We start from the raw sequence: 13,263 nt of genomic DNA, 5'->3' as shown, positions 1-13,263 counted from the left end.
TCTTGCTGTCAGTGCACATCCCTAGTTGTAACATGTAAGGAGGGTTACTGAAAAATGGCATCAAGATCAAAATAGCTTTTGGTTAACAAGATAAACCCCACAGTTGGGGGGAAATGTTTTGTGGGGTCAACCAAGGCATCACAAATGTGACCCAGATACAAATAACAAATGACATTCATCAACATTTATATTTGAATTTGAAATGTGTATGTTTCACTTGATTCCTTGCCGTTTCTGGCCAACAATGAAAATTGTTTCACCATTCCTTGGTGCAATTCATTGTACAGCATCTTTGTAGTCCTTCTTCCCTCCCTAAGGATGAAGCCTCGACTTTCATTCCATTCCCCTCTTATCAAGGATTTTTCAAAATTTAGAAGCAGATATGATTTTACTGTACTAAGATACTGTACTACATTTCAACTTAAATCCACATAGAGGTGCTATAGCTGATATGGCACTCTTAAGAAATGCAGAGGAACAATCCACAATATCTAAGAACTTATCCTATCCCAGCACACAAAAAGCCAAATAATTTACAATGTTGCCTTTGTGCATTAAAGGCTTGGGGAGAAAGAGATAACTGCTGCCCCTTTTAAAACAAACAAAAAAGAACAGCATGTACATACTTTTAAAAATTAAATTCTTATGAAATGCGCTTTCCTGCTAAACAATATAAAAACAATCCGACAGACCCCTCTCAATCCACATCACATATGAACGATAACGTTTTCTTATTAAGATTTGTAAGGTTTAAAAACAGCTTCCAGCAAAACATCTGTTGCACAATAATTGTGATAAGAGGGAGCAGAAATATCCAGGGAGATTAGGACGAAGGCCACCTTTTTCGTTTGGAAAAATGTGTCCAGTTTGAGTTGCAACCCTGCTGGAGTAACGCCACCTTCTACACAAAAGATTTCAGCAGAGTGTTTTGTGCTGCTTATTCTATCACAGTTGCCCCAGCAAAAATAAAAAAATAATAATTTAGCATTATCTAGAGGAGGGCACCTTTCCCTCTAATGATATTACTCCAGGAGCAGACACTCACATGGTTCAGAAGGAAGAGGATTTGCATTATAAAAGCTACATTAAGCACTACGAAGCCCTTGAAATACTGGTTGCCACACCTCTAAAAATGATAATATGCAGCCAGAAAATGTGCAGAAAACAGACTAGAGGAAGTCCCCTATGTGAAAATCTTATCATGTTTGGGGCTCTTTAGTTTTTAGGGGGGAAGGTGCGTAAGAAGGTACATGATGGAGGTTTATAAGATTATGCCTAGCATGGATAAAGAGAAGTTTTTCCTCCCCTTTCTTATAATACTGGGATCAAGGGGCTGTGTGGTAAGAGATTCAGGAAGTACTTCTTTTCACAGCACATACTGTAGTTAAACTATGGAATTTGTACCCCAAGGTGTAGTGATGGATGGCTGTAACAATGGGGTGAGACAAATTCATATGTGGCTTCTAGTCATGACGGACACACGTTGCCACCAGAATGCAAGTGGGAGAGAATTACTGCAGTCAAGTCCTGCTTGTGGGCCTCTGGTTGGCCACCATGCAAACAGAAAACTAGACAAAATGTGCCCTTGGTCTGATGCAGCAGACACAGCCCTTCTTTAAGGCCACTTTTAAAAAATAAAAAGGAAAGCGTCATCATACAGATTGCTTGAAAGATGAAATCATTTCTGCATCCCTTTTTGAATTGCTTCACCGGATTGTGCCGTTGCAGCTATCTAACTTAGTATCCTGTTTCCAACATTGGCCTGTCAGTTTCTAGAAGCCCAGAAGCACAACATGAAACCAATGGCCTTCCCTTATTTGTCTCCAACCTTTAATCCTCAACATTGTATTGCCTCTGAACATGTCACATCTGAGATTACCTCTCAGATGCCAGATCAGAAAAAGTTGTGTTTTAAGTCCTGGAGGCATGGTTTACCAACTATAATTAAACAAATGTAATTAAAAGTATATTTCCATATATACACTTCTGGTACAGCACAAGCAAGAGTAATTACTCCAGGGTAAAAGAAATTATGAATATTTTAAAGCTGAAGGAAAACTAGGGTGGGGATAGAGAAAAAAGGAACAGTTTGAGAAAAATAACGACACCTGCATTTGCATGGAAAGATGTTGCTTCTTAAGTTAGGAACAAAAAGCCTGTGACACTCCAGATGTTGTTGAACTCTAACCTTCATCAGCTACAGCCAGCATGGCCAAGGGTCAAGGATGATGAGAGCCCAAGTCCAACAACATCTGGACGGTCATATCTTGATGCTCAGTTTCTAAAAGTCTGAAATCCTATGTACACTTACTTTGGAGTAAGTCCCACTGAAGTCAGTGTGACTTACTTCTAAGTAGATATTCATAGGTTTGAGCTGCAAATGATTTTGAACAATTCAATCTTCACCTGGGTCTAAACTTGGCACTACAGCAATTGTAGAAGTTCGAACTTCCTATTGTAAAGAGAACTGAAGAATTAAAAACAAACAGGATGTTAACAAGGGAGAGAACAATAACCCAACGCCCAGTTCAGCTCCATCCACAGCTAAATTCTAGCACCAATGTGTGAAATGAAGCAATCAGGAAGTGTCCACACAGCCTCCAGAGATGAAATATGAAACAACTGAAATTTGCACAAGATGCAAATCAACTTCACAAGTTGTAGCAATGCATAAAAAAGATATTTAGAAAAGCTCCTGTGTTCCTGAATTTCATTTTCCATCATCCTGCCTTCAGGCAACTGATTATACCCTTGTTACTATCAAAACAGTAATCAACATTAACAAAATGCCAAGTTACATAACAACTTGAAGAGGAGCACACAAATGTGCCTATCTAACCAAGTGTTTTACTTTTAGGAAATGTTTGCTAGTGCTGCAAGCCTTAACTGATTAATCAGTGCAACCAATTTTCATAAAAGTTGTAACCTGAGACCACACTGTAGGTTTCTCCCTTCCCTCCAGTTTCCAGAAAGGAGGTGCCAGACGCCAGCATGGAAAGGAGCTGTGAACTGTTTCCCATAAAGCCATGGGCTCTCAATGATGACCAGAGAAATGACAAGGAGCCAAACTGCAATTGCTCTTACACCACTGAAAGCAAGGTGAGGGGAAAGCTGAAACTGCAACCCAGCCTCTGACAGGTCCCCACTGAAGTCTCCAAGATCTTGCAAGGGTTTATTCCTGATTGTACCACCCATGTGCCAGATTCAAACAACTGGGGCATGCAGGAAGCCAATGCAGAGCACGCGTGGGGAACATCTGTGGTCCTCATCTTAATTTCACACAGGTGAGAGGAGGCCCAAAGGAAAAAGAGAAGAGGAAGGGGGAAATGGAAGCAAGAGCCAAAACCAACACTGTCAAAGGTGGGAGAAAGCCCTCTGCATGTAATGAGCTCAGACCTTAGGGAAGAATTCTCTGTCCTTCCCTTGGCAGGAAGGAAGGAAGAGCTCTGATCCCACCAGCATGCAGTGCCCCAAATTAGGCCCAAGGGAATGCTGCCCATGACAGAAAAGATTCCTCAACCTTGATGAGTAAGCATTATAAGATAGGAGGCGTTGTCCTCTGCATCCTGCAAAGAGCAGACCCTGGCAGGGATGCAACAGACGGTTGTCTTAGTGGCTGTACCCATGTTCTGGTAGTCTCTTCCAAGGGAAGCCCATCTTGCCTCCTTCCACCTGGCCTTTCAGCAGCAGGTGAAAATCTTGTTCAGCCAAGTCTTTGACCTGGTGAAGTGGTTATTATTAAACAGCCCGGTGATCTGATCAGATGAAATTTAATAATAATAAATGGTTTTATTCTGTTCTGCAATGCATAATAAACAATAATTGTTTAAAACATATTGACCGTCTTTGCATTTTTCACCCATAAGAGCCTGGTGAGGTTATGATGATCTCCTAGTGTTTGTTCAACTAGCTGCTGTTTTTATCTACAGTATATATGTTGATAGTTTGGTTATTATTGAATTTTGTTTGGAATTGGGTGTTGTACTGCTGCTAGCCGCTTTGGAAAAGCAAGGCATGAAATGTAAACAGAATACATAAAGATGGCTTTGCTTCGGGGAGAAAGGGTTTTGCCTGCAGAACTTTTTTGGGGGGGCTTTCAAAGAAATCTGTACACATTTTATGTAATTTCCTGCTTTGAGCTGTTCAGGTTCAGGCAGGCCACATATCAACAAAACAACTGGGCAAGCAGGGTCTCTGGGCCTTGGATCTCTTGAAGAACCTGCTGCAAGTCAAGTTGTACAGATCAGTCACCTCCCTACAAACACCAGTAGTGATGAAAAGATTCCAAGGAAGAGAGTCTTTCTTTTTATATTGTATCAAAAGTTATTTTCTTCCGGAGTGAAGTGACAGACTTTCTAGATGTTACTGGACTCCAATTCCCGTAAACACCAACCTACATGATAGATGGCAGGAAGAGATAATGGGGGTTATGGTACTGCAACATCTGGGGGGCCACATGGTTCTTACCCCGTTGCAGAGTTACCACCACTGATGTATCATCATAGTAAGGTAGATAATCTGGAAGTCTCTGGTTCAAACCTACATATCTTTTCTCTCAGCTCCAGTGCCCCCGCCTCCTACACAGCAGGGAGATAGTACAGTACAGTACTTGCTTTAAAGACTTTGTGTAAGAATGGTGGTTTCTCATTATTGTAAACATTATGATTGTTCATTCATTTATACCCTTTCCTTTTACAAATAAAGATGGCTTGCATGCAACCACTGGAATACAAAACAGCATAAAAGATTACAAGCTGACGTACTATGTGCATTTTCAAGTTTCCCAAACTCAACTGCCAATACTTTTTATCTCAATTATTTTCCACCTTTCTTCCAAGGTGAAACTCGAGGCACCATGTACAGGCAGTCTTCTATTCAGGCACTGGCCACACCTAGACCATCTTAACTCCAGCAAAACAGCTGCATTATGTGCCTTTATATCCATTTATTGTATGAATTTCTTAGACTATGCCCTGCTGCTACATGGCCCACAGATCACAGAGTAGGGGTTTGAGTTGTTGTTTTTAAATGTCCAACAATCAGTGAAATTAAGTGCCCCCTCCACTCCAAGAGCTGCCTTGAGAATGTTGTCAAGGCTAACAGTACAGTCCTATACATGTCTACTCAGAACCAGGTGTCACTGAGTTTAGAGGGGTTTACTTCCAGGTAAGTAGGATTATAGCTCTAGGCACATAAGACCCATGTCTTACAGAGTCAAATCTTCAACACCTGATGGAAATCATTTTAGCCCTTAGGTTGGTCAAGTCAGAGCTTGGAAAGATGACCTGTCCAATCAACAGAGATAATATTTACTGCCATAGCATTAGGCAACAGGCATGGCAGGGGGAGGGAGAGTCTTCTGAAAACATTGCTCACACCAGGAGGAGCCATTTTTTTTTATTAAAAAAAGGCTGGAAGCAGTGCCCTAGTCTTAGAGGAAGAATGCAGCTGGAAGGAAAATGACACCCAGGTATATGAATCAAGTTGCAATAAACAGGGCCATCCTTTATCTCAACCCTCCACCATGTAGGCTTGTCCTAATGAAAACACTGTAAGCTAAATCTAATGCCGGGGGGGGGGGGGAGTTGATCAGAGATGAAGATATACAAACCAGTCAAACTAATATACAGACCTCATATGTATGTCTATAGCAAGTCAGACATTGTTGGGTTGAGAGACCCAGAAGCAAAGTTGCTGCAAGAGTTAAGAACAGGCATCCCCAAACTTCAGCCCTCCAGATGTTTTGAACTACAATTCCCATCTTCCCCGACCACTGGTCCTGTTAGCTAGGGATCTTGGGAGTTGTAGGCCAAAACATCTGGAGGGCCACAGTTTGTGAATGCCTGGTTAAGAACATCATTTGCAAGGAGAAGTGTCTCCAGAATCTCCTCCTGGGATGAAATGCAGAGATACTTCTCTTTCAACTTCCAGAGGAATATGAATTATATTCCAGAATAAAACATTTGGCTGTCAATACTATACCGCTGTTCTGTTGTTATGGCTTATGCTATTTTAATTTCTTGGTGCATTTCAGAATTCTAAGGCATTTTCAGCTATTTATTTGCAGTTGAGCCACCTTGATTATTAGGAAAGCAGGTTGAAAAAACAACATTTAAAATAAAGTGTTGGTCAAGGGAATGAAATCCAGGTCAGTAGGAGCAACACTGGGAAAATTTTCATCATCCTTTGACTGGTTTAGAATTCAGCAACCAAGTTGCTCACCAGGGCAAGACGGTTTGAGCATATAATACCAACCCCCGCCGCCAATTAGTTTCTGGGCCCGATTCAAAGTGCTGGTTTTGACCTATAAAGCCTTAAATGGCTTGGGTACACAATACCTCAAGGACTGCCTCTCCCCATATGAACCAACCGGACCCTGTGACCATCATCTGAGGCCCTTTCATGTGCCTCCTCCATGAGAGGTCTGGAGGGTAGCAACGCAAGAATATGCTTTTTCTGTGGTGGCTCCCCACTTGTGGAATTCTCTTTCCATGGAGGCTCTCCTGGCACCTTCATTGCATATTTTTAGGTGCCAGGCAACAACATTCTTCTTTTCCTGGGCCTTTGCCTAATTAAACAATCTTTGGCCTTTCAAACTGTTATGAGTTTTTGTGGTTTTGTATTGTAAACCACCCTGTGATCCCCAGATGAAGTATAGATTTTTTTAAAAAATAAAATAAAAAAGTAAGTAAAACAGGGATGGGAAACCTGTGGCCTTGCAAAGGACATTGGACTACAACTCCCATAAACTCCAGCCAGCATGGGCCAGCTAGTCAGGGATGACTGCTGAAATGCAACTTCTGGAGAGTATCAGATCCCTGCCCCCTTCACATAAAGTGGGGGCTGCCAATGCTTTGGGGGGGGGGGCTGTGCACACAAATACAAACCACAGACTCTGTCATAGGCACTGCACACCCTCTGTAGCTGAACGCACACCAAAACCTGTTCTGTTGGCTACAAGAGAAATGCTTATTTAAAACCTAACTTCAGTGAGGGAAGGGCAGTGGAGTGGACCCTACAAGCACCAGGGAAGGCCCTTGTGGGAACATGTGCTTTATATTATAAGGCATTTGCCATGAATTTTACTGACAACCCCAACATTTTGCACAATAATCATGTGCGGCCCGGTTTGCAAATTATGCAAAATGAGAATCAAGTGTTTTTCATGGTCTGCCCTCTTCCCAATAGCTACCTGGGTATTTTCAAATCCCGCTATTTTAAAATACCCATCTCCAGCCACACAAGGCTAGCAGATCCATGTAGAATTTCAACCTAGCCTTCTTCCAAAGTTATTTTTTATAATCTGCAGAGAGGGTTGGTTTTTCCCCTTGCCTCCCTGGTTTCAGCTATGCAATTCCAGTACCGGCAGCCTGAAAGGATGCAGTCCAAAAAAAGCTTTACTGCTTGGTTCATTCTAAATGTATATAAATTAGCCAATTAGAGCGAAGCTCATGTTCCAATAGGAGATGCCTCGCCATATTTGAGTGCCCTTTAACCATTATAGAAGCGGAGGGAGAAAAATACCAAACCGAGGGATGAACTTTGTGGTTAGGGGGTGAAGACATCAATCAGGAAATTTGGCTTGAAGCAACACTTAAATCTAGGAGACAGTGCAAGCCTACGCTTGTCATTTCAGGAGCAAGTCTCACTGACCTCAATAGGGCTGATTCCCAGTAAGTCGATCAGGGATTGCAGCCTAAATGAGCAGAACTCCCTATACTTTGTCCTGCCAACAGTGAAGGAAAACTAATGCAAAACTAATCAAAGGATTATTTACCACAAAAAACTAGTTCCATCAATTGAAGTACAGTAGTCTTCCCAAGTTCCCCCTCCTTCTACTGCTCAATTCTCTGCATTAAAGTTTTTTTAAAAAATCGCCAGCTAGAGGCAAACTCTAGAAAACAGTAACTTTGACAAGCACTGAGATCACACAGTGATCCAACAAAGTGGCCTCAGAAAAGAAACATTTCAGATCTAGAACCCACCCACCTTTCACATCAGCTACAACTCCCTTTTACAGCTGCTGCAGCCTGCAGAAGGTCTTGAGAGAAGCAATTAGTCCTGAACTAAGACAAGACATTCAAAGACAGCAGGAAAGTAATCGAGCAATTCAACACAGTCATGCAGGAGGTGACCCTGGACCCGCTCTCCAGATCCCCTTCCAGAAAGGGAGACTTACTCAGCTTAGAGATTCGCGGAAGCAAGAAAAGCCTTTGTAACCCTCGCGAAGCCCCAAGTGGAAATACAGTACAGTATGAGCAGATCCTTTCAATACCTTTCTGAGCCACACTCGCCAGGTAGCGGAAGGACCCTGTGCACTAGCAGCGAAAAGCTCTGAACCTCTCCTATCCAGAACAGAAGTGGATGTCGGGAGTTTCCCTGAAAGAGACGTTCTTCGAAGCAACTTGGCGTCCAGAAGAAAGACTTTTGTTTGCACACCCAGCTGTCAACTATAAGCAGGCGTTGCTGTTACTCGGGTTAACGAGGGGGAGGGAAGCCCGCTGCGAAAACAATTACGCAGCTGCTTCATGAGGACTGGCGCCTTCAGAAGCCACGTTTACTCCAGAGCTGTTTCTCTCGCAGGGCTCTCGCCGCCTCGGAAGCGGAGCCGGCTGCTTGGGAGAGAGCAGCTTCGCTTCCAGCCCAGGGTCTCCCCCAGCCCGAGGGCTCTCGACGGCAGCTGGCGAGGTTACACAAGAAGGCACAGCCTGAAGCCTCTGCCGCCCCCCCCCCCGGCCCCGCTTCGGCGCTGCCTTCTCAATGGACGTTTGTAGCCGAGCAGCTTCTGAGGCGAGCCGCTTCCCGTCCTTGCCGAGAGAGCCTGCCGGCTGGTTGGCTGTATTGTTGCGAAGGGAAGGGAAAGGCCAAGACCTTTCGCTCCTCTTTTCCCCTACCAACCCGCCCTCGCTCCCTCTTGTCCCCTCATAAGGGTTCGTCCCCAACCTGCCCCCCGTTTGTCTCTCCCCCCCCTGCCGCCGCAGAGTCACTGTTTCGCTCCTCGCGTCGCCGGCGGCAGGCAAACGCTGGGCGGGGGTCGCTCGCAGCCCGCCTTCCTTACCTCGGGGCTTGCGGGGCGCCGCCGCCGAGGCGCCCACCACCTGCCTCTCCTCAGCTCCCGGGAGCGGCTGGCCGAAGGAAAGGCAAGAGCGCAGAAGTTCCCAACAAAGGAGAGAAAGTTCGCCGCCTTCTGCTGCTGCCGCTAAGCGGGCAAGGAGAGCGAGCAGCTGGCGGGGGGCGGGGAGGGCGCGCGGGCGCCCAATGAGAAAGTTCGGCTCGTGCGAGAGCCGCTGCCGGTCGGGCCTGGCTTGGCTTGAGGGGAGGTTGCTGCTGCCTCGGCGGACGGCCGCCAGCGATAGCAAACCCCACGTCTGTCTGAGGGCGCCTGCACGGGAAGGCGCGGGCTGGAATGGCTTCTGGCTGGGACGGAAGGGGAGGGCTGTGGGTGGGGGAGCCGCCCTCCGCGCCGCCGGCGACACAAGTCGGGGTGTGGGGGGCGAGCGCCGAGGCCGAATCTCTCCCTCGCGCCGGGGGCGAGCTGCACGGAGGCGGAAGCTCCCAGGTGTGGCCAGGGTTAGGGCTCATTACAATATTCGCCTTAGGCAGAGCTCAGCTCCTTGGCCGAGTTTGGTTCTAAACAGCGACGAGAGCACGTTAGAGCATACACGGAGTGCCTTTCCCTCAGGCACCATGAGCGCAATTGCCAGGGCTGGGCATTGTTTGGTTTCGATTTAATTTCCATGTTGGCTTAAGTCAAGAACTCTGCAGCGGTTTGCCTTTCGTCATTCAGGGAGAGCCCAAGTTTCTGACGCCTCAGGGCCTGGGGAGAGGAAACTTTCGCGCAGAAACCTCGTTGCTGTTCAGCTCAGAAAGGCCAGGGAGGAAAAGGCGATTCCATGCAAACCACGATTTCTGTCTTCCTTTTATTTTGCTTCAGAATGCAGCTGCTTGGGTGCTGACAGGAGTGAAGGGAGACATGCTTGCAGGGCCGGCTCTAAGGCAAGGCTGGGTGGCGCAATGCGCCGGGGCGCCGTGCTGCTGTGCCCGCCAGACAGCCGCACTGCAAAACCGGGGGGGCGGGGCGCCGGAGGGCTCTTTGCACCACGACGCCAGATACGCTTAAGACAGCCCTGCATGCTTGTGACACTCTTTTCACATCAGTCCAGTTGGTAGTAGCAGTTTGTTTCCAGGCTCAGCTGAACATGCTGTTAAAGGTAAAGATAAAGGGACCCCTGACCATTAGGTCCAGTTGTGACCAACTCTGGGGTTGCGGCGCTCATCTCGCGTTATTGGCCGAGGGAGCCGGCGTACAGCTTCCGGGTCATGTGGCCAGCATGACTAAGCCGCTTCTGGCGAACCAGAGCAGCACACAGAAACGCCATTTACCTTCCTGCTGGAGTGGTACCTATTTATTTCCTTGCACTTTGTGCTTTCGAACTGCTAGGTTGGCAGGAGTAGGGACCGAGCAACGGGAGCTCACCCTGTCACAGGGATTCGAACCGCTGACTTTCCGATCACCAAGCCCTAGGCGCTGTGGTCTAAACCACCCGCATCCCTGAACATGCTGGTACTGACCTTTAAAAGCTCAGTATGGGAGAAGCTTGTCTTCAGGACTTCCTGTGCCACCCACACAAACCCAGCAGGAGGATTCAAGATGGCACTGGAGGCCCTGCTATCAGGCGGCTATTCTTGGATTAGCAAAAGGGCCTTCTCCATGGTAGCCAGATGGATGTGGAACAGGGAAACATTAGGAAGAACTTCCTGACAGTAAGAGCTGTTCAGCAGTGGAATTTGCTGCCAAGGAGTGTGGTGGAGTCTCCTCCTTTGGAGGTCTTTAAGCGGAGGCTTGACGGCCATATGCCAGGAATGCTTTGATGGTGTTTCCTGCTTGGCAGCGGGTTGGACTGGGTGGCCCTTGAGGTCTCTTCCAACTCTATGATTCTAGGGGTCAGCAAACTTTTTCAGCAGGGGGCCGGTCCATTGTCCCTCAGACCTTGTGGGGGGCCGGACTATTTTTTGGAAAGAAAGAAAAAAAGAACAAATTCCTATGCCCCACAAATAACCCAGAAATGCATTTTAAATAAAAGGTCACATTCTACTCATGTAAAAACACACTGATTCCTGGACCCAGGGCCGTCTTAAGCATATTGGGTGCCCGGGCGTCGTGGTGCGAAGATTGCTCTGGCGCCGCCCCCCCCCCGTTTCCCACCGCGGCTGTCTGGCGGGCGCAGCGGGCAGTGCTGCTGCAGCGGGCGCAGCTGCGCGGCGCCCCCTGGCGGCCCGGCACCCTGCGCCACCCAGCCTTGCCTTAGAGCCAGCCCTGCCTGGACCATCCGCCGGCCAGATTTAGAAGGCGATTGGGCCGGATGCAGCCCTCGGGCCTTAGTTTGCCTACCCATGGTGTGGAACTTTGCTCCCCAGGGAGATCTGACACATTCATTCTTGGTTTTAAGTGTGTCCGGAAGACTTTCTTGTGCAGAAGGCTATATTTGAAATAAAAATCAGTTTTGTTTTTAATAGATTCCTGTCTTGGGTTGCTGTGTTCTATTGAATCTTTATTGTTTTAAACTGTGCTGGTAGCTGCTTTCTGAAAGTGTTTGCCCTGAAAGTAAATATTTTACATGACATCTAAATATTATATACAGGTGGAGTGCAATATAATTATTGAGAGCTAGTTTCACATAGTGGCTAGAGAGTGAGAGTGAGCCCTCATTGTCCCAACTTGCCCCCAAATGGGTCTGAAACTGGCATAGTAAAAATTATCTTCCAGTGAAGTCGAATGGGATGAAGAAACTGTTTAAGTGTTCTCCATACCTTCTCCCTAACTGGAGCGAGTCAGCAGGAATTAGGGGGTGATTTTTTTTCCTCTGCCCCATCATCACTAGGGATTGCTTGACCAGGCTGCAACCCTGTGCACACTTACTTTAATGGGAGTAAGTCCTGCTGAACTTCACACAATCTTATTTCTGACTAAACGTGCACAGGTTTGTGCTGCAAGCAGAACAGAAGGCAAATGGTGTATCAAATTCTGGCCTCTTAAAGGATGCAGCTGAACTCTGAAAGACCAAAGACTGCCCCCGCTACTGAATATGTTTATTACCAGGAGGATTTCAAAATAATATAAATAGAGCACTTGGAAGGTTGTCTGGTGCTGTACAAGTATTTAGTGTGATGCAGTCATTAGTAAGCTGGGCTCTGACCATGAAAATCCAGCCTCAGATCCCTGATCAGTCAGGAAACACTATGGACCTGGTGGTCCTCTCACAGCCTAAGCTACCTCATATTGTGGTATGTACTTAAAGTGGGATCTTATGGTTTGGCTTGGCTCATTGGATTCATGCTGCTGTGCATCTGTTTATGTTGCTTCACTGTTGGCTCTCATAATTGTATTGTATTTTAATCATGGGAGATTGTGCTAAAGGGCAGCTTATCAATTCTATAAATAAACCCAGGCCACTTTCACTCTCGCTATTTCACGGGTATGAGTGAACCGTATACCAGCAAATTTAGGTAGCACAATTAAAGTGGATTTGGTGCTGTTGCACAAAAAAAAAAACCCTGCATCTCTCCTTAGCCAACCCACCCCCTCAAATCCCCACCCCACATACTTTTTGCCATTGAAAGGTGATGGGGAAATGCACTGGAAAGTGGAATAATAATGGCATTGGGTTATATAACCCTTATACCCTCCATGCAAACAAATAAGGAGTAAAGGTTCAGTAAAGGTCACCTGGGAGATCTTTCAGCCATGTATGCAACCCTGAGTTCAATGCAGGAAGAGTGGGATATAAATATAAGTAAAATAATCATAAATGCTTAGAGACAATGCTTGGAGTTTTATGGTTCTAAAAAGTAAGGTATAGATCCTATGGCTTCTAGTGGTAATATCACAGCAGGAATTGGGAGTCTTTGTGTAGAGAAATATAATAATATGGTATGTAGATATTTTTTTACATTATTTTATTGTGCAAAGGACCTTACACTCTGATTTAAGTTTAAATATAATTCCATTTATTCCATTTACACCCACCCCGCCACTTTCTGCCATCTTGGAACTGAAGGAAGCACACGTGAGATTCTGGGCACGCGTATCTCCCTTTCAAGAAATGACCCACCCTTTTTAATTTCAGGGAGGCAACTGCATTATGTGTCCTTGCATCGTGTGCTGCAAATACATGTAGCAGATGGCCCCAACAATATTTATTCAGGTGTTAGTGAAGACTGCTGTCTTACTTGGAAGTAAAGTTTCATTGGAATCAATGATTT

General features: G+C 46.0%; 1 protein-coding gene across 3 annotated transcripts in view; it reads right to left on the bottom strand.

Moving 5' to 3' along the window:
- The window catches only part of SVIL (supervillin), a 153,924-nt gene extending 144,534 nt beyond the window's left edge, over positions 1-9,390 (bottom strand). Inside the window, exon 1 of one of the 3 annotated variants that reach the window (XM_060280865.1) lies at positions 9,059-9,390. The gene's annotated coding sequence lies outside the window, so the exon portion shown is untranslated. Of the gene's footprint in view, positions 1-8,179; positions 8,917-9,058 lie in introns of those variants that run through there. The other 2 variants (XM_060280867.1, XM_060280866.1) reach the window with 2 other exon arrangements.
- Positions 9,391-13,263: the final 3,873 nt, after the last annotated feature.

The sequence above is a fragment of the Zootoca vivipara genome, chromosome 12 (genome assembly GCF_963506605.1).
Source record: "Zootoca vivipara chromosome 12, rZooViv1.1, whole genome shotgun sequence".
Taxonomy (NCBI): domain Eukaryota; kingdom Metazoa; phylum Chordata; class Lepidosauria; order Squamata; family Lacertidae; genus Zootoca; species Zootoca vivipara.
The sequence above is the reverse complement of the archived record's forward strand: the minus strand, read 5'-3'. Positions and strand labels throughout refer to the sequence as shown.